The sequence below is a fragment of the Larimichthys crocea genome, chromosome XXI, assembly GCF_000972845.2.
Source record: "Larimichthys crocea isolate SSNF chromosome XXI, L_crocea_2.0, whole genome shotgun sequence".
Taxonomy (NCBI): Eukaryota; Metazoa; Chordata; class Actinopteri; family Sciaenidae; genus Larimichthys; species Larimichthys crocea.
Window position 1 is genome coordinate 4,446,420 of NC_040031.1, and position 22,144 is coordinate 4,468,563.

The 22,144-nt window shown below is 40.1% G+C and overlaps 1 protein-coding gene across 5 annotated transcripts in view; it reads left to right on the forward strand.

Annotated features, from left to right (window-relative positions):
* The first annotated feature begins 265 nt into the window (after positions 1–265).
* Positions 266–22,144, forward strand: part of tspan9a (tetraspanin 9a) — a 148,760-nt gene continuing 126,881 nt past the window's right edge. Inside the window, exons 1-2 of one of the 5 annotated variants that reach the window (XM_019263439.2) lie at positions 266–600; positions 16,903–16,959. The gene's annotated coding sequence lies outside the window, so the exon portion shown is untranslated. Of the gene's footprint in view, positions 601–16,748; positions 16,803–16,902; positions 16,960–22,144 lie in introns of those variants that run through there. The other 4 variants (XM_010756816.3, XM_027272590.1, XM_027272589.1 and 1 more) reach the window with 4 other exon arrangements.

Consider the following 22,144-nt stretch of genomic DNA (forward strand, 5'->3'; position numbering starts at 1 on the left):
TACCCACCATTCAAATTTGTATTTTATATCTGTATTTTATTCACTAACAAGGTAATGAGCCCTTTTGCTCATAACATTTACATCACAGTGCTCCCTGTGGTCAGCTGTCAAAACTTACTTTTCTACAACTGCCAAATTAAAATCATATAATTCCACCTCTGAGACTAATCTCTCTATATAAATCAAAACTGGTTCAAAGTTTTTATGGCTCTTCCCAGCCTCTGTAATTCTCATGGAAAACACAGAGGGGCTCTGACGCGCCTGTAGGAGTCACTAAACGTCCCTTCTTCTTCCTCAAACTTCATTTCCTCCCCAGACCAAGCAGAAAACTCTGTTCTCCAACTCATCATCAAACACAGACACTGTCAAGGGGCGCGGGCACCGAAACTTGTCAAGTGGTCCTGTTTTTTTTGGAAAAGGACCCAAACCCAAGTACTTTTCTTTTTTTTTTTTGGCAGGACAGAAGCGGAATAACATAGTCAATAGGTCCGGCTGGAAAGTTTGGGCTGCAGCAGCTGTGTTGTGTTGAAGTTGCGTGGCAGTGACTTGTCTCTTCCAGCTCTGAACACTGAACAGTAACTCCACAGGAGGTCTGACCAGGTAAGAGACTGTTTTCGTCGAGGTTTTGGAATGACAGCTGTGTTTGTTTGTTTGTTTTGTTTTTGTTTTTTTTGCCCACATTCAAGCGTAACGTGATGACGTTGCGTCAAACTTTATCGTATTAGGTATCCAACAATGATACAGTACGGTGCTTTCACTGCTTTACACTCCCAGTGGAGCATTTTACATCCATAGGTTTGAGTGCATCCAAATGGAACAACCACAATATAATGTCTTAATAATATAAAGGCGAATTAGTGTGTTATGTTTTTTTTTTTACTAATTTTTTTTTTACTAATGTGGGAATATGCCTGTAATATTAGAAAAATGAGTGTCTGTAGAAGTGGTTTTAATATTCTTCTTAGTGCTATAATATCCCTATTGATATAATTTTATGACTTTAGGCTTGGAAGGGATATGGGTTTGTCACATGTTGAAAAAAACTGAATGTGAGCTTGATAGTGACAGAAAAAAAAGTCATTCATTCTGTCCATTCTGCTGTGTTTAAAAGGTATTATGAATAAAAAACAAACTCCCCTTCTCCTCTTTTATACTGAATGAATTAAACATCCTGTATCCTGAGCTGACACATTTTTAGGTATGTGTTTCGGTGCACGTTGATCACGTAAGCCTGAAGGAATGTCAAGAATCAAAGCATAAAGTCTGAGTCCTTTTCCGGAGGCAACAGCTGAATGAGACGCTGCTCTGATCCACGCCTCATTCAACAATATGCTCATCACAGGAGCTCCTCGCTGATTGTCTCTCCCTTTTCAGCATTGCACAGTTTGTGTGTTTGAGCACAGACTCCCTGATGAGCTTCTAATCACTATGATTGTGTTTGTCTGTGACTTAGCATCACCTATCATGAATTTAAACCTGCTTACTGAGGAGTGAAGCCCCCTTTTTTTTCTATCTTTCTATCCTTACCTAAGTGCTGCAAGTAATGTTGTTCCCAGACTTGAATTCAATTTCCTCTGAGTCGGCCTCTGTGTTTAAGAGCTCCTGTAAAGCAGAGTGGTGATTTAAAGTGAGAAGTGAATGACGTTTCGTGGTGCATCCCTTTTTCATTGATGGATTTGCCAGATGTGGAGGAAACTCCACAAGCTTTCCTCCACTTCTGCAGTTTGCTTGTTTGCCACTATAAACCTTGTTGACCACCATGGGTATAGTTGTCTTTAAAAAAAACAAATCAAAGTTACAAATCCAGATTGTCTGTCCTCGATTGTATCACATGCTTTAGTTAAGGTTGACTCTCTCTTTCTCTGACAGGGGGAGTGTTGAATTCACAGTGGGTATATTAGGAAAGACGTATACCTCTTAAACCTATCACACCAGTCAAGTGGGGCCATATCAAAACAGCAGCTCTTTTTAACCTCACATGCTATGGTGGTATGCTGTGGATCATGTCTATTCTGGTGTTTGGGAGGGGAGAAAGGTCTTGCTTGCACTGTCTGACCCTACATTCCTGTTTCTCTCATGACAAGGGCCAGTGGAGCCCCCCACACACGACCCACTGTTAGGAAGAAACACATTTTGTGCTTAATTGCCCTCCTGTGGTTAATTAATCTCACCAAACTTTAGAGGGTTAATCAGCATTGGCTGCCCTCTAATCATGTAACTACCAAAATCTATTTAATTACAAACAGGGGCTCACAGTGTATTCGATATTTAAATGTTAGATTTATTGCCCAGTCATATCTACTTGCCATACCCACCAGAAAAGCTACACTCAAAGAACTCTCTGCCATGTCTCATTGTGTTGAACTCTTCGGTGAGGCCTCAGTTTATGTAAAGAAACCGACGCACAGTCACTGACATCAAAGACTGCTACCAACAGCAAACTTTGTCTATGACCATTTTGAATCCGTAACAATCATAACCTTTGTCATGAGGCTTCCCTCTGGGATCCACTAGTTAATTCTCTGCTGCGGTAAACAAAAGCAGCAATGTGAGCCTCCGACTGTGTTTACTTCCTCAGCTTTCCCTGTCCCACACAGTCGCCACAGAGCTGAACTCTGTGGCGACTGTTCACGTCCCTTCATGAAAGTTCCTATTCTGTGGCTCGAGGGAGGGCAGGACGGTCCGTGCTGGGCAGATCTCATTCCACCGGGCCTCACAATGGATGAGCTGTGCTGCTATATCAACATTTATTTCTCTCTTTTTTTTTCATGCCACTTTAATCACTTCCCTCTGAGCCAATCAGCTACAAGAAGAGCAAGGCTGTGCATCGCTGTCTTTGTCTGTGTGAGATATCACTGGTCCTGCGCCACTGACCGGCGGGTGCCATGACTCACTCTGACTTTGCATCTTGTGTTAGAGAATCCTGTATGAAGTCCTTAGTTCAGGCTTGCAGTGATTACCCTACCCATTTTTATGTTAGCTGTGCATTCATGAGATGAAGATCAGATATCAAACTCGCAGCCATATATATATACTGCGAGCAGCACATTCTGTGCCTTTATTTTGACCCTGCTCTTTGACTGGCAGACGGTTGTTTACAGTCAAGTCTATTTTTGAGCCAGGATCCTGCATGCTCGTACTGAAGGTGTAGCTGATCACTCACCAAAACTAAATTCTTTGCCTGAATCTGGATCATTTGAAGTATTTTATTTATTCGCATCATTACTGAACATTTAGTTATGGAAGAGTTGATGTGTCACACTTCATAGAGACAAAAACAAAGCCACTAACAAAGTGGAGTAAGCTCTCCTGCTTTGTTTGAACCGATCATGCCGTAGCGGTCAAATTGCACAACCATAAACTCATTCATGTTAGAGTACGCCCCATGCGCGCATGTCGTCTTTGCAGTAAATGGATACATGGAAGTGAGGTCTTTACTGCTGTTGTCTGCTCTGCTTTCACACTGTATCATGCAGTCTTGTGTCAGCGCAGAGCGGGATTTGTAACGTCAGACTTGTTGACTTAAGCTTGCAGGACTTCCTCTCCTGACGGCCTGTGTAGCTATTGCTTATGTCAGTTGCCTTTGTCTGTGTTGGTAAACTGATGTGTGGGATTTCTTTTTTAATCTGACCTCTAGGTCAGGAGCCATCAGTGGTGGAGTCATAATACATGCCAAATGTAAAAAGATGACGTAGCCGGAGTAAAGTGTTACTACTGCGTACAAAGTTGATGTTGAAAATGTAATTCATGGCTTTCGTTCCTTGTTAAAACGTAGCAATAAATAATTATGTAAATTACATACAACATTACATAGATATATACAGGCATATAAAACTTTGACCTGATGATGACACTAGATGAAAGGAAACTATTAGGAGGAGGAAAGAACGTCTGTTTTCATGGTGATCCAATAGTTTTCGAGAAATTTAACTAAAAGAGCAGAAATGTCAACCTCATCATGGTCATGTTCATCCCCAAACATCATTGCTGTACATACATACAGACATTCCACAACAGATTTGTGTTTCCGCATGACCCTAAATGAGGAAATGTCAAAGAATATCACGGAGGAAAAGAAAAGTGCATGTGGCCCTTTGTCTTTTGTGTTTTTCCGACAGACTGTGAACTTCCCCCTTGTAGTCGGTTTTTCCTGCCTGGTTTGTCAGATGATGTTGCACTGGGTCATTTGTACTTTCAGTTTAAGTGGCTGGAGGCAAAACACGTTACTCCCTACTACTTAACGTATTTATGGAGATGCTGAGCAATAGTGGATCTCAAATTGCAACCCCAGCTCTCCTCCAACTTCTCAGTTTTATTCATCATTCATCGTTTGATTCTTTTGGGTTTTGTTGGACTGAATGAATTTCCGAAGCAAGAGGAGTGAGCACCTGCTTGTAATTAAGGACATTTTTATCTCATTGAATCACATAAATTCTTTATGTTTATACCCATGAATCATTTTCTGTTAAAACCAGTGTTGTAGGTCATGGTATGACTGTCACAGCTGTGAGTTATAGTGTTGAATTTCTTTTTTTTTGAAGGGAATGGGTCACTTTAATGTAGCCATATATTGTGTTTGATGGGACAGTGTTGATTTTATTTGTCGTTAGTTACTTTAAATTTGGACAGGATTTATGTTTTTATTTGACTAGCCATATACTGTATTAGACTCTCGTGGCCTGTTAAACAAACTCTTAATGTGTGTGATTGTAGCCGGTCCAGGATTGGGTGGATCTCATTATCCTGCTCCAGACCAATTGACCGTTAAGTGTGAGAGATGGCTCCAGTGACTATAAACAGGACTTTGATCATGGAATATCTGAGAAATACTGTGCATGTAATGGCTCAGCTTTCAGCTTTTTAACTGTTTCACTGCACTGTATAACATGTGATGGTCCAAGTGATGTCATCCTCAGGGAAAATGGACAAAGCAAACAAGTCTCAGCTGTTAACAATTCAGATTTCTTTTACATTTAGAATATATTGGGTTAGATTACACTCTGTTGCTTTTGGAGATCTCTCTTGAATCTGTCTGTCACCACAGGCATGCTTTCACCTAAGAGGGAACCAACATACATCAAATGCGGTGTATAATTTAGTGTCCCCATGCATGACGAGTCATGCTTTCCAGCCTCCAACTCACTGCATTAGTCTTAAAACAGATTTAAGGCAGTTTGAGTTCTGTAGCGTGGAAAATGTAACCATTGGACGGTCTAACAGAAGGCATAAAATGTTAACCTCACTCTACAATATACAGTAATATAATCAAATGCAACACCTTAAATCGCTGCCTTTTAAAATGATCACAGAGTTGAATTAACAAGTCAAAGGTCCACAAATCCTACACTGTAAAAAAAATAAAAAGTAAAATAAACAACAAAAAAAAAACCTGAAACGTTTGCAGAGAAAGACTGATCATAATAATTAAGGGAAAGTCTGGAAAAAAAAACAACCAAAAACCAAAAAAAAAAACCCTGCATTACAGTGATGATATTAATAGTTCTGCAGAGAAACACTGTTACTTTACAGACTTCCCTGAAAATGACCACCAAACATGCTCTTACAGCACTGCTTTTAGCATATTCTTTACATTAGATCCACATCTTTGTGTGACTTGGTGTTTAGTAGTTGGGATGGCATTTTTCTTTTTATAATTTTGTGACCTGAAGCAATCGCATCACAGTTGTGAAAGTTTGTTTTGGAAGAATTGGACTATTTTTAGGTGTAACGGGCTGACATTAATCGTAGCCATTCTAATTTGCTCCTCTAATCCTCTTTCAAGGCAATGCTCTCCTGTGTACAACAAAGTGTTGTAATGGAAATTTAGGATATTTGATGAACTAATCCATGTACCAAAGACAAAAGACGTCTGCCTCTGTTTGTCTGCATGTCGTCTGTGTCTAATGATGCTAAATCCACACATTCATCTCAGGTTATCATGTTGGTAATGTGAACTATATGGCTCTTTCTGTTGTGGTACAAAACACAATGTTTCAGGTGGATCGTTTGGGAGATTTGGCTGCTACTGTACAAGAGACAGTGCCATCCAGTTGCTGCGTCCACAGCAACCTGACACTTTTTGGATGAGGATCTGTGCGAAGGTTAGCTCTGAAGTAGAGAGGGAACTTAAAAATATCCTGAAGAACTTTCATGGGGCTGTGTGAACTACTAGAAGAGCTGTTGCTTGTCTCCCTGCAGCTCTGCTCCTGTATTCTGATAATTAGTAATGTGGCTGTTTTGCGTCGTGTTGTGTAAAATACCCTACCACTTTGAGTGGGCACAAAATCACAGACATTTGTGAAAATAGCTGTCTCTGGTCTTTAAGATTTGTGTGCAAGAAAGTGCTACATACTATAAATTCAAAAGAGAAAAAAAACAACTTAAACTATACGGTACCCTTCAAATTAAAGGTTGCAGATGGAAGACCTACCTGTGCGGCCACCCATCGAAAGCCAACATGATTTTATAAAATCGGTAATCCTTGACACCAAAATTACTGCCACACCTTTCTCTGTACCTCCCATCATGCTTCAGTCCAGTCAGTCTCAGAGTTGGCAACCAAAATGCCAAATGTGCAAAGGCAGGAAAGCCTGTGCTTGATGAAAATATCACTATTGTTCACAGTGTACATGCACAATAATGCACCATTCACGAAAAAGAGTCCTTATTGTTTATTATACCAACAATGTATAAATGACCCCATTAACCAGCCTGTCAACCTGTTGTTGTAAAACATAAATATTCTAAATATTCTCTGAGAGAAAACAATAGAGAATCAATAGCACATTTCCTATTCGGCCATCTTTTGTTGGCACAACTTCGGGGGTGGCCTCCTTGTATTCTGTCTTGTCTGGTCTCCTAAATGCTTGTTGCTACAATATAAACGATCCCACAAGAGTGATTCGTTACCAGCTTTGAACATGCTGTGGTTAATTGTACACAAGGGAGCCTCATTGGCATGGCAGAGCCAGCTCTTTCTCTGCCTCATGCCAGTGCTCTAATCAAAAGCACCTTTGTGAGTCACTTCAGCCTGGTGCCTCTTGGAGTGAGAGCTCACCATAGCAATTGAACTCTTTAAACATGATCCTCCCTGCTTTAGATGCTTATTGGCCACTGAATCTTCAGCAGTGGTGAATCATAATTTAGGGAAGAGGTCAGCAATAAGTGATACATCCAGTTGTTAATAAATATGTCTGGAAGTCATTACATTTGTACTGCTTGTTTGTAGGAACACTGCTCCTTTTTGTCCCATATGCAATGAATTTGGGGAGGATGATGCTTGGACCTAGCTCCATTCCCCATCCATTCAACAAGCTATTGTAGAGATGAATGCAGACTCTTAGTTAAAATGAAACATGCCTGATTTATATTGTGTTGTGGAATGACTCAGGTTCTTCACAGTAAAGTGTATATAACTTTAAATCAAAGAGTACCATTACAAGGAAAATGTCACCCAATCATTTACATACACAGCCCTACATTTCTGTAAGGTACTAAATGAGGCTTGTAATGCAAAAGCCATAACAAGCATAAGTACCGGGGTAATTTTTTTTTTAAATTTGAGTTTGTGGTAAAAAGCGTTTGTCATTACTGCTCTATATTAATCTGCCAACACACTGAACACTGAAAAAAACATTTCCCCTGTGCTGCCATTTTGATGATAAATTTAAAGATCACAGACAGACATAAAATATATTGGATGTAGTTATTTCTGAGCATCTGGAGTCACACAACATTGAAGGCTGTATTTTTTTTCTTTCCTCTCTATACCGTCAGTGGAATATAGGCTTCCATCTCCTGGGTCATTTGCTTTTCAATTTCACTCACTGATTTGTATTCATGTCATGTTATGGCAAGATGAACGTGTGTTGAAATCATACATGCTTCTGCACATTTTGGCCGGTTGACTGCCTCTGACAGGTTGCTGGAATGGTGCAATCATCCACTCATTCTTCAGGCTCTTCACATCTGATCTTAAACAGGCCTTTTTTACTCTTGCTACCACTATGTTTTTTGATGGCAATATCCGTCTAGACTGAACTATTTTTACACAGCCTGGTGGATTGCCATGAAATTTAGTACAGACATTCATGGTACCCAGAGGCTGAATCCTAATGACTTTGGTGATTCCCTTAATGTTTTCATACCGATGTTAAACCATGGCTGTTTGCTCTCTTGTTAGTTGATGTGTATTTTCTTTGACTTACTTAGCTGAAAACGGATGTCCTTGTATGACCTCTATATGTGTAAAGAGAATCTGACACCAACAAACAGTGGAAGCGAAAGAATCTGAGAGTTAGATGAGTGACATGTATTTATTTACTCGGTGGAGGGCTGCGAGCAGATCCTTTGGGGAAGTTGTTCCTGAGCTTGTGCTTCCTGTAGCCTGTCACCTCAGAGACACAAGACACGGTTTGATGAGTATGACACTTCAAACAGTAGGAGACAGTCTAACCTTTTAATGTAAGAAAACAAGGCATGGTGTGGATATTTAATGGCTGCAATTGTTTCACCTTGTCATTACATTTGAGATGTTTTGACATTTTCTGAAGGTGGAAAAAACATTAGGGAATGAATACATTTCCCCATGATTAACTTTGGTTTATTTGTATCTATGTCCTGTTATTTTAAGACAGTTACAATGGTTTCCTAATTTCCTGCTGTGTTATTTGTATTTACATAAATTCTACTGAAAGCATTCCATGTTTATATAAGAAGAGGGAAGTATTTTTTGCTGTTCCACTAACTGCATTATAGGTCCTAACAGGCAGTGTGGGGATTTTCTAGGCCTTGGCCTCTGAATGCTTACCAAAAAAGCAGAATGTTCTTCTGTCTCTGCTTAATTTGTGTATCTCCTGACTCATTTGTGTGATTGGGTTTTGGATGCTAATAGAAACTTTAAATGTTCTTGAAGTTTTAGCCAATTGAGAAAAACTAGCCTTAATTCCATTTAATTGAATGTCAAGCAGATTATTTTAGACCTCAGACAAGCCTTCCCATCTTTTTTATAAATCATGATTTAATAGACTGCATCCTGCAGCTGCTACATAGACCGCAAAAACAGATTTGCAAACTTGCATCACCCAAGTCCAAACCCAGAGGCATGGACACCTGGTAAACCATTCAAATGTCCTTGTGGTTTCATGCCTGTCTAAACAAATTTCAATATTGACATGGTTTTCCATATACGTTGGACCCTTTTCAGTTGTTTACAGGATATGTTGTAGATTTCTGTGTGAGTGTTTAGAATGAAGAAGTGTGTATTTCAGTTTCTTTCATAGAAATACATTCAAATCTCAGAATGATGCTATTCTGAGAAGTAGTGAAAGCCTTTCGATTGAGGGCAATGAACCGGAGCATTGTGTTGAATAACTGGCACTTTCTCCACATTGTTGTTACAAAATGAGATTCTTCAGCCAAGCATGCCGGGGTACCACATACAAAAAACAGATACAGCACAGCAAATTGCTCCTTTTAATGCTCAAGCTAGACAAGCTCTCAGTGTGTTGTTGTGCAAACGCGTATTGTGGGACTCGACCTGTAAAAAATCCGCTTGAGCCTTTTTGCCAAGGACATTCAGAGCACCTATAGGCTATGCTCAGTTACCCAGGATGGTTCTAAATGTTTGGCATGAACTCTGTTTTGCAATACATCAAGAATATTTTAGTGCATATTTTTTTAACACTGCACTGAGCAACTTTGAACACTGTTGGCTGCAAATAGCAGAAACTGAAACCATGGGATGCTGTACTCTGTTGCAGCTAAAGCAGATGACTTTGGGTAAAATTAGTGTTGCAATTTTCCACAAAAGGCTTCCAAGAAAAGCTTTAACTTTGGGCTTGTTATGTAAAATACATACCTACATATATTCAAACTCTGGATAAACTCCGGTAACGGTACTGTTGCTTTTTGTTGAAGGTGACGAAAAACAATTAGACATTCATTAAGACTGCTGCGAACAAGCACTGAAATTCATATGAAAGTAAGGCTACACCGACAGACCTTTCCAATAAATACACTGATGTTTAACAGTATTTATTTTTTATTCCAAACTATTTCAATAAACTTTTGATGTTAATCTGAATATTTGTGTTCTCGACAAATCTATGAAAAATTATTTTGCGTAATTTGAAAGGGTAGAGTTACACATGACCGTAAGATGCCGCTGTTGCTGGCGGGCATGTGATGCACACAGGCAGTTCTTGTTCTTTAAGTCCTGGCCCACAAGCTGCTTGGCATTCGTTGAAATGACCCCATCTACTTGACCCATGGACCCCTTCCCTCCTTTTCACTTTACCTTCTCTCCAAACACCACTGGAGGGAGGTAACAGGGGACCTCTTTGCCCTTACTCTGAGCCTGTTTGACACCTGCATTCACATATTTTGAGAGATCCTGTTTAACATGCAAATCAGATGGACCCAGAGCATGCATGCTGAAAAGACTGGCTTACTCGTATGGCACGTTTCGAGTTCACGATTGGGGCTAAAAATGGGACACCAGTGAATTGTGTGAATATACTCATTGAGAGTATGAGGACACTTGTTAAAGTTTAGGTGAGATTTTAAGACCTGTATTATCCTTTTTGAAAAGAAGACAAAACAACAGCCACGGCAGGTCATGTAGGAGGGAACTGTTTTTGCCTGAACTGTGTGAAACTTCTGGATAAAGAGGTTCCACAGACAGATTTCCATGAGTATTGTTCTTCTTATAGACACTGTGGTAGGGACTGATGTCTAATGTTTCTGACTGACCATACTGACTAATCTCTGACCTCACTGGCTGATGCTGCTGGTCCAAGCCCAAGAGTGACATAGCTCATGTGGGATGAGATCTGCCTGTCACTGTCTGAATTTTGTTAGTGTCTCAGTGCACCACATAAAGAATACTGTGTTTTGTAACATCTTTCTTGCATTGAGCAAGTTAGAGCAAGTTAGTTAGTTATTTAGTTGGTTAATTTCTTGCAGGGAAGTTGTAATTGTCTGCAGCCTAATATATCATAGCACTCTGTGGAAATCCAGACTGATTGCTGCTGTCTGGGTTTGAGTTTTGAGGATTGCCCATGAGCATGAAATTAGCTCCATGGCAGGCAGGCCTGTCTAATTGTATACCAGAGATATTTGATTTCCATTATGACCGTGAAGCCTGAGAGGAGATAACAATTATGAGAGTGTGTGCAGTGATTAGTTTTTTTTTTTCAACAGGTTGACTGTTAAACATAATAATCTCCTCTTAATATTTCTCTCTGCATGTCTCCTTGAGTTTCCATGCTAATTATGTAAAGGCCACACACTGATCTTTCCCAAGAAATAAGTTCACACAAACATTTCATTCCTGGCGTTCAAAGGCATATCCAGATTTGGCTAAGGCAGTTAGTCTAATTTGACATTAGTGATATTTCTCATGACTAATTCACAGTAGGGTTACTGTTCTTAAAAGTGGATGTATGATGTTTACAGATGTTTTCACTAACCTCTATGTCACAATCAAACTGTGCTAACTCTTTTAACAATCAAAGGGAATAACTGGTGTCATGAAAGATGCAGTCCTTTGCTGAATCATATCCAGCTTTTGCACAATAGTTGCCGTGTCAAACTTAGTTTCCACTGCTGACTGAGGTTCGTTCTGATAATTGGGTTTGTGGTAGAGTCGGGCTGCTGTTATGGTCTCACAGCTGTGTGGTTTGTTAGAGGGACAGAGAGAGAGAGCTTTTCAACAACCTCCCTGTGTGTCTAGGGTAATAAGTGTGTCTCAATAATGCATTAAAGACTGCTTGACTCACTGCTTGACTTGGTCCCTCTTGACTGAGGGTAGATGTTCATGTCATGCTTAATCAATAGCTCTCATCACTGTGTGTGCATACATGTTCTCATTTATCTCTCTGTTTAATATACATGTATTGCCATTTGGCTGCTTCACATGCTCAGAGCAATCATACTTGAGTGTGATTTATAGGTCTGTGTGTGTGTGTCCATGATACATCAAGTCACATTTACATTTACATTTAGTCATTTAGACATTTAGCTGACCCTTTTATTCAAAGTGACTTGGGAAACAATCAAGGTACAGCATGACAAGGACATGTTGGTGCAGCAGTAAGTACTGAGACCAGAGGGGGGTAGATTTATCATCTATAGTTGTTAGTGGTGCTAGGAGAGGAGGTACTCTCTAAAGAGCTGGGTCTTCAGGAGGTTTTTAAAGATAGAGAGGGACGCTCCTGCTCTGGTAGGAACAACAGATGAGAAGAGTTTGGATTGCCCTGAGTGTATGGGTCAGTCACAATGTGTTGAAGACTGAGGCATCATTATCTCCATTCATATGCTAAGCACAACAAAATCCATATGATTACTTCACTGATTTTTGTGTTTTTATTTGGTGTATTATTTTATTTATTTTATTATTTTATTATTGTGTTTCTAAACATGTTCTTCTTATTACGTTTCATATCCGATTCAAATGTTCTTATTTTTTATTTTAAATTTGTCTTTGATCAGAGGTGAATATCTACAAACTTTGGCAGGCCAACATTCAATTCACTTTGTGTTTCATCTGATATAGCAGCTACTATCTTATGATATGGGTAATACTCAGTGTTATAGCAATGAGGACATTTTCTTTTAAATACACTAAAACAAATCAAATCAATCAATAAAATATTATTACTGAAGTTATCCACTTTGTAGTTTGTGTTTGGCAATTTAACAGATTGTGACAGATTGCAACAAGAGAACATTGCCATTCGATGTTATAAAAAGATGAACACAAAAATATCGCCGTCCATGTGGCAAATTTGAAAAGCAGTTAATCATCACAAAAAACACAAAGCTACCATCATTTCATAATTACAAATTGTTAGAAATTCTCATTTGTGTTTGTTATCGTAGTCATGAGGTCATTGAGGCATCAAGTTGTGTTGACATTAAGGCAGCATTAGCTAATAAATAGCTCACAATAACAACAGCGTCACTATAGCGACAGAGTCAGAGGAGGGAGAAACAACACTGATTCATCAACACTTAAAAATGTCTTTGTTTTCCTGGTTTAACAGCTGGTGATCTGTTAATAAACCATTTAAATTTATTAACCCATAACCTCGCCAACTTTTCCACTCTGCCCAGTTCAGATTGTACATTAATTGCAAACACTTTGCACAACAATTACTTGCCATTCTTATCGCCATTTGCACAACAACATAGGATATGTATGATGTCATGGTATTCAGGTCAGGCTGTTCTCTTTTTGCTGTTATCGTACCTTGTTGAACAAAAGTCTGATCCTGAAGGCCTTGATGGAAACATTGAAGTGTCACAGTGGGTCAATATTATGCTGAGTGATGCACCAGTATGAGGTTCACTAGCATCAACATCACTGTAATGTCAATCTGCCTTGAGGCGGACAGGTCTGTTGTTTTCTTATAGAGGTCATGAGTAGCTTAGGGCATCAATTAGGTATTTCCTGTTCAACGGTTTGACCCGCTGCAACCCCCATTTTTTTCTTTTTTTCTTTCTTGCTCCCTCACATACCAATGGCTGGAATAGACGAGCTGAGTATGTGGAGTCACCGCAGCACGTGTTTCAAAAGGCCATATGTTCTGAGATGCAAGTGCAGTTGCTAAAGTTAGAAATCGTATTTCTGTAGTCCGACTGTCAGCATCATGATCAATTATTTATGGAAAGAAAGTTCACAATAATTGATGTAAGTTGTCTGCTACTCGTGTGAGTGCTTAAAGCTGCCAAATCCTTTCAGTGATTGATCACCACCACATTTCTGTTGGTGCATTCAAAGCCGTGTGTGTGTGTCCAAGCTTCTTCTCCTGGCGATGACTGTGTGTCATTAAAATGGAATGCCTGGCTTGAAATGCTGCTTGAATATAAATCAATGTATTGTGCTCCCCATCTTGTATAACACGTTCTGAATGATACTGTTGCATATTGATGACTACATTGTTATTTCACATAATATGTGTTTTAACTATTGTGCATGACATCACACACCCCTTACAGTAGCTCTTGGTGTGATCCTATTTGATGATCTGATCAGGATGCCTGTCTGGGAGAATATAAATAGAGCGTTATCTTGCCTGATTCAGTCTTCCTGTTTGGAACGTGGACCACTCCTGAGACTACAGAGCTGCTGTCTGGCTCAGTCTGGCCGCACTGCAGTACTTTCTCAGGGTAAAATTTCAGTCCTCATAACCTCAGATGTGCAGGCAGGCCAGGGGGCACATGGGGATTCAGGCAGGCTTGCATGCAGATAAATTGGTAGATGTGGGGGGAAAAATAAACACAGTGGCTACAGAACAGTAGTTAAGCAGGGGCAAATAAAAACAGGCAGGCAGATGTCTCTTCTACTTTACTGTTGTGACCACGAGACCACATTACACAATGAAAGGCGGAGACCAAATTTACCATAATTGTATATACTTGTAGTCAGTTAAATGGAGAACAGGGAATAGTGGCTAAAAGGAGATGTCACCATATTTTCCCGTGGTTACCTCTTGACTGCAGTCATTATTTTGCCAGACTTGATTGTTCAGTGTGTGGCATCATCAAATGGCATGTTTGATCAAATTAGCAGTCCACTCCAAAAGAAACTGTGACGAACAATATCAAAGTATGTTGCGGATTGCTGAAACAATGTGTGTTTGTGTATTTTGAGAAAGAAAGAAAGATGCCACAGTAAAATATAACAATATTCAGTTTCATTTATTTCTTTGTGCAGCCTAAGTGTTGTGAAATCCTGCTGACAGATTCTAACCTCGCAAAGAAATTGAAAAATAAATGATTGATGTGCAAAAAAAACAGAAAAAAAAGCAGCCCCAAGGGATGTAGCAAAAAGAGAAATGAGAGGCAAAAATGGAGAGGCAGTACTAAGAATATACTGAAGGAGCTTCTCACGCTCTTGCCTTTATCCAAACTGTTGAAACCTCAAGGGGATATTCCAAAGACCTGCTTACTGCACCCATTTACGGTGAGAACTATGGGATACAACTTTCATCCAGAGTGTTTTTAGTATTATGGAATCAATTCAACTTCACAAGCATGACCATGTCAAACAGTTCCTTGAAATATTCAGCAACAATTAGTAAAGGTGTAACTAAAAGTCACGCTTTGATATCGAGGTGTCTAAGGCGCTTCTCATGCTTGATTTCCAGATAGTGTAACTATAGTGTGCTTTGACCTAACACACAGGGAACCTTGAGCCGAGATGCACTGTCAGTACACACTCATGGCAGTTAATCATCACAAAAACACAAAGCTACCATAATTGGCACCTCAGCATCACGTGGACATTTACAGTACGCGGCCTAAGGGCAGGGTTTTCTCCTTTTTCTCGTCGTCACTTGAAGAAGCTGCTTCAGATGCTTGACCTCAGACATGTTTTCTTTTTGATGCTTTAATCCTCAACGTCAGAAATCCAAAACAGTGCCCAAATCTACCATTAAGGGTTACTTTTAAAAATGAAAGTAACAGCATGGTGGGATGTATTGTTGACTCATGTTTCATTCGACTTCAGATCTTGCATCAGTTTTTGCTTCCAGCCTCTAATGAATCAGCTCAGAGATTTTAGAATACATGTTCTGAGAGGTCTGCTGAGTATTAGCTACAAAAGCACTGGAGTGTAATTCCCTTTTTGTTCTTTGAGAAAAAGAAAGCACTTTTTATCACACAAGAAAGATTGAAAACGTAGATGGGAAAATAATTACTTGGACCCCAGAAGCTTATAGTTTTGAAGCCACAACAGAAAATTAAAAGTAATGACTTGTTGACTTTTTGTTTGGCAAAAACGGCTGGAAAATGAAGTGAATTAATGTCTTGTCTCTAGCCAACATTCACTCCTTGTTTCGTGTTTTCCCTGCCTTTGCCCTTATTTTTGGATTACCTCTTTCATCTTATGCTTCCCCTCCAACTCCCTTCTTGTTCCTCTTTATTTTATTTTTTGTGCCTCCATAATTCTTTCCAGTCATCTGTCTAACCACAGAATGTCAAGTGGAGCACCTACCCTGTCTTTCAGATGGCATGCCTGTCTGACCAGAAAATTCAGTGAGCACGGCAAGTGGAAAGCCTGCAGGTTGTAGACACACCCTGCAGCTTCAGAGACCACCGGCTCTGGTTTTGGACTGGCTGACATTGTGCGCAAGAGTATCCCACAAGAAAGCTGATGGAGTGCAGAGTTAGTCACAGCAGACAGAGACCTGTGGTCTGTGGTTTTTAGCATGAGCTCATAGGACAGAGTCTCGTCTGCACTGTCAACCTGCAGTTTCCACAAAAAAAACACTGATTCATGAACACAGCATCCCGCCATACTCATAGGTTACTAATGTATGAAAATCATGGTGATTTACTCATCTTAGCGTGCTGAAAATAGTTGTCTGTGTTTATGATTATCAGGCAGTTGGACTATTTGGTCTTGTGACTGTTAGTTATATCCATAGTGGTCAGAAATAGCATCATCTGGATGCTTGGCAAAGCTGTGGCATGGACTATAATTTTCCTGACTCTTCAGTGCACACTGACTGGCATCTCCAATGGCAAAGATGTGTCCACATGCTAAATTTGTGGTCAGTAGTAATGACCCTGCCTCATGAGGAAGGGGACTGTGCATGGTCATCCGGCTTTTTGTGTTATTTCTGTGTGTTCCTGTCGCATTGTGTTTAATAGACATGTCTTGGGAATGAATATCAACCACTGAATAGCATTTGCTCTCCGCCGGTGTACTGTTCACAAGCTCACGTAATTATGTGTGTTTGTCACGTAGCTCTGTCGTTTCTGCAGGAATCCACCTTTTAACAGCCCACTTTTTAGCTGAGTGCGCTATTATCACTCCATGATTTTTTACAATTAGCAGTTGATTTGATCGGAGGAGTAGTTCTCACTCCCTGTTTTTCTTCCTCTGTTTGACAGGCTGTCACAGACGAGCCGGAGCGCCCACCGCCTCTGTTTCCGACCACATCTGAGCCGGTGAGAAATTACCCCATGTTCCACCCCGGTTGCTTTTTGTACTTCCAGCCTCGGGATGGCCTAATTCTGTCTTTACTCGATCAAGCTGCAATCACGGCTAAGTGATTGTTTGTTTGCAAAAGATTTCTCTCAAGTGACGTTGATGATCCTTTATTCCTTTGGGTCATTTTGTTTAACACAAGTTTTGCGAGAATCAAGAATGGATGTGTTCATGAATAAGGCTGATGTCAGGAAATTCAGGAAATGAAGACATATTAAGGAATGAGATAGAATGGGCCAAGTTGCACAGCCTTGATCCCCTGCAGTGAGATAGTTGTGGGTATTTCCCATTTTGCTCAAGGGTGTTTTACGAGAACAGACAATAGTCCTTCCGGGAAACACACTAAGGGACTAAATTACATATTGTTGAGGGCTGACTTACTGCTCTGGTATGGGTGTGCTTCCTGTCCGCCTACCTCCAAAACGTAGGGTGGGTGATTACAGGAAATAGCCCCTTATGCATACGCATACACACGGTCAAACATGAGCTCTATGCTTTAAATTGTAGGGACATAACCTGCGTGACCTCCACTGTTGCTTGTACCAGTAATTGGTCATAGGCATAAATTATTTTGCGCCGTAAACGCTACAGAAACACATGGAAAAGCAGCCAGAATATTTTTGTTCAATTTGTGACCATTAAGGTCACCAAGTGTCAGCAAGAATAATCAATGCCACCAGTCTATTGCCTGTTTCTTTATGTATGCTTATTCTAAAGAGCTATTTAATCTAATTTTCCTGCTAACGACGCATTATTATGCTGTTCACACTGTAACACATCAACTCTCTGCATCACTTTTATTCATAATGACAATGTACAGACGGAATGTGTCAAAGTTTGTGGAGTAAGTGTTAATGCTTATGTGAAATGTGCAAAGATAATATAACAAGTAGCTTACTGTTCTAAATGGCACCACTGTTTGAATAATGGCATACAGTACTGTTTAGACTGCCTGCTCTTCACCGTGTTCAGCTCTGTGCTATATTGTGCTTGCAAAGACACATACTTGAGTATGTTTGGAAGCAAACGTCAGCAACTCAGAGCGAAAGCTGCAAGATAGTAAGTGTTTTGATTCAGCGAAGCAGCACTTGATTTATGTGTTCTTTTTACATACTGTATATCTGACCCTGAACTTCAGCTGAAACAGCCTCTGCTTAAAACAATGCATTTGATTGTCTCATACCATTAACTGGCATGGATCAACAGTGGCCATTGATTGGTCTGTGTCTTAACCTCTAAAGCTGGGAGCTTCCAAAGCTTGATTTGATTACATGGCAAGTAACAAAGAGCCTATTAATAACGTGCATCAAAGGGAAATTACCAAGTAGACCATAGCAAATATCATTTTGGCTAGGCAACACTTTGGAATCTCAGTCACTGAACATTTTAATAAGAATTTATTGCAGAGCTGGTTGCTTTTGCATTTTTCTGGTAACTCAGAGCAGATTCACTTAAAATATGAAGTCTAAAAAGAGAAATTACATCAAGCTGCCAACCTCTTAAAAGCTTCCATCCCGAGGTTGAATGAGGTGTACTAATATGAATAAGGACCCACTCTGGATCATGACTATCCATGTAAAGCAGGCACCACCAGGTGCCAGCCAGCACCGAGCGTGAAAGCTGGCTGCTGCTTTTCATTCTGGGTCATGCTGTTCAGGACAAAGTATCCCATCAGCAGTGCGCAGGAGCCTCTAAGGGTCCTTTGCTCTAAAAAAGCAGTGTTCCTTAAATGTTCCTGAGGTCAAACACTTTGATCATAATCAGGCTCAGCGGCTTCGGCTTCACTCGGTCAGTGACAGCACTGAACTGTGCAGTGTGGCAGCGACCTCTGGCAGGCACTGTGGGTTCTGCAGTCAGATACATAATATCTGCCAATGTCCAGAAGTATCTTTCTTTTCAGTTGTTGCATAGGAGCAAAAGTGTCAAAGCAAAAGCTTTTAGCCGTTTCTAACTGAGGTGTACAGACAGCTCACATCAACCATCTGCAATATCGAGAAAGGCTTCAGCTGCAGAACGGTGCTCAATGGGAGTAACATCTGGGCCGTCAGTTAGCTCTGAGTAATAAAGGAGGCTGAGCGTTGAGACTGGTTGGTCTGGACAGGCCTTTTCTGGAGGGGAAACAGGGAAATTAATAGCCCACAGGGCCACAGTTGTCACTATAAATCCCTGTGAGGCAGGGTAGATGCTTAGCTTCAGGAGAAGCTTTTTTTTTTCTTACACTTAATCACTTTGCTTTTTGAATTCTGCATTCTTTCCTGTAGAGGCATCCAACGAGGACAAGAGTTTGGCTAATACTCTGGTCTTTGCATTCAGGCTGAGTTTCTTCACTCTGCTGTTTAAATTGGCTCACTTTCTCAATTGGTTTGTGAGGTAAATCCTTTTGATCTTATTCTGCCAATTCAGTGCTTTACTGAAAGTACTTCTGATACTTTAACTGCTATCTGAAGTGTACCTCTTCAGTGGTGTCTGTGTGTAAACAGGTGTTTATACTGCCAACTGGTGTTTTTTTTGCCCTGTCCTTGTGGACTCACTTTTTGTGCTTTTGGTCTGTGCGCAGCTCAGGCTTCAGTTTGTTTCTTTTGCAAGTGAGACCCTGAACACATGTTATTCAAGAGCTGGGATCTGACAGTACTGATTGAATAAGGATTAAAATAAGAATCTGCGGTGACTGTAAATCATTTGTAAAGAATAAAATGTTATTGAGTAGGTACATCATTTGTCAGAGAATATCTGGTGCACAGCTGTTTAATGTCATTGTCATATTCTGCTTTACATTCACAAGCTCACCTTCAGTCTTTGCTCCCATTGCATCTGGTTCTGTATTTTGACCACTTCAGACATTCAGTTTATTGTTGTAACATTATTGTTAAAATTAAATAATGTAAGAAGCCCAACCAGAGCTAAACAGCAGAAAATGACAAAGTACACCTGAGCATGGTGAAGAACAGTTAACAGAGATAATGGCAGCTGGTCTGAGCTGTCTGCTGATAGTGGTGTTCTTTTTCTTTGTTCTCATTCTTTCTAAATCAAAAACATGCCAAATTTTTTTGGTGAATTATTCATTTTATTTTTTAACAATTATAAAGATTTATGTATTTAGATATATGCAAGCTGAATGTAGTCTCTTCAGTGTGTGACATTGGTGAGGGCACCTTGCTTTCAACTTGAGAAGTAACAGGTTCAGCTAAAAGTGTTGAGGGCTTGCAGTCAACACCACTCAGTACCACGGTAAACTGAGAGCGGAAAAGGGGGGAGGATGAAGGAAGCCGAGGTTGAAGGGGAGGGAAAAGGGCACTGTATTTCACAGCCCCAGTAATGTTCTTTCTGTAAAAACATCAAGGCTTTGCTTCACTGCGCTTCACAGCATGGCTCCCCAAGCCTCTATGTTTGATGGCTGTGTTAGCAGACCACAACACAACACTCTTCAAATGGGTTCAAAGAGGATCCCGGACCTTTAATTAAACTATAACTGAAGCGTCTGCATGTTTTTTTTAAATTTATTTATTAGTTTTTTTATTGTTTCGTCATGCAGAAAATCTATATCATTATATCTCACTATTAATATAACATTACTGTTTGAATTTTTGGAATTAGTTGTGCATCTTCGATCTGTTATGGTTCAGTGACAAAGGTGTAACTGTGATTTTTAAATTGCTTATGAGTGGTTTTTGTTTATGGTCTGTTGACCTCCATAGAGGAACTAAAACAAAGAAACCTCTTCATTTTGGTTCTCCATTTTGAATTTGGCATAGTTAAGGCGCCTTAAATGGCGTTGTTGTCCTAAATATTTCTGTTTGTTATGATGATAAACAAGCCACCACACATCTTTCACAAGATTGTTTTGAGTGATAGAGAGCATTAAATTGGGCCAAGATAAAATTCTTTTGCACCATTCACTTTTCTACTGCAAACCTTCCTCCCTTTCAATTATTTACAGTGGTTGGTTACTAACTCTAGATGGTGATATAATGCAACTTACAAGTTCTAATTTCATATTGTCTAATGATCTCTCACAGATGAGCAGGTATTAATCTCCCCAAACCGCTCTGGCTAATTTTGGTCTTATCAAATGACTGATTATCTTTCTCTTCCTCTCTTCCTCTGCAGCAGAAATAGTTTGCCCTTCAGCTGCCCTCCACAGCTTTGACTCCAATTGGAAAGAGAGTTTGTGGTTATGTGTCTCAAAACACTATTTAGTGGGAAGACCTAAAGCAAGTGCGATAAAAGAACAAAATATAGAATGTATAAGAAAAGATAAATATGATGCATTAAAACTGAAGAAACTCATACATTTTATCATGCTCAGTGCCTGTGCTTGTAGATGAGTGCTACACTATTCATTATATCCTCTAAGACCTTTCCAAAACTTTTTCCAAAAATTTGTTATTGCTTGCATGAACTCACTGCACCACCTGCTAGCCCACATGGTAGTGACTGGGCTTCATTCATTCTCTGTTCATCAATTGAGCTAAAAGCGGCACCTCATCCAAACTCTGCCTCTTGAATCGTTCTCTCACCACTTGTGTGCCAATTGTGGTTGTTCAACATTTAGGCTCGGTCTCCTGTGAAAACCTGAATAGCATATAAAAATCCCCAGAGTCACTGATGAGTGACGTTTTAGTGGCTAGTGGAAAGCTCCTAACAGTGCCCATGAGCATTTCTCTACCTGCTCTCTCTCTGTGTGTCTCTCTGTGTCTCTCTGGTGGAGAAAGAGGTACTGGTACTGTTGTGAGTTACGCAACAACTTAATGGCTCTACTGTCTTGTGCTGTGTGTGTCTCAGCTGGTAATTAAACCCATGTTAATGCCACAACATACCTCTCAAATCCAGAAAACATCACGGCGAAGCAGCAGAAGAGGTACATATTTATGATGAATTGTAGTAGTCAGCGTTGAATCCTAGTCACTTAACATTACCTTTACATAATCTTAACTAAAGCTGCTGTTGGAGGGTGCAGCGGAAAGCTCGTAATCAAAGACTCTTCCTATGTTGCATGTTGCTGTAAGGCTCCACCCAGACAAATAGGGAAAATGCCATATAAATAACAGTCCTATTCAAATTGCATACGTATGCTGAAGAAGCCAGTGCCTTTAATCAAGGACATGCAGCCTCTTATAGAGGATGTTACTGCTCTGACTATAGCTT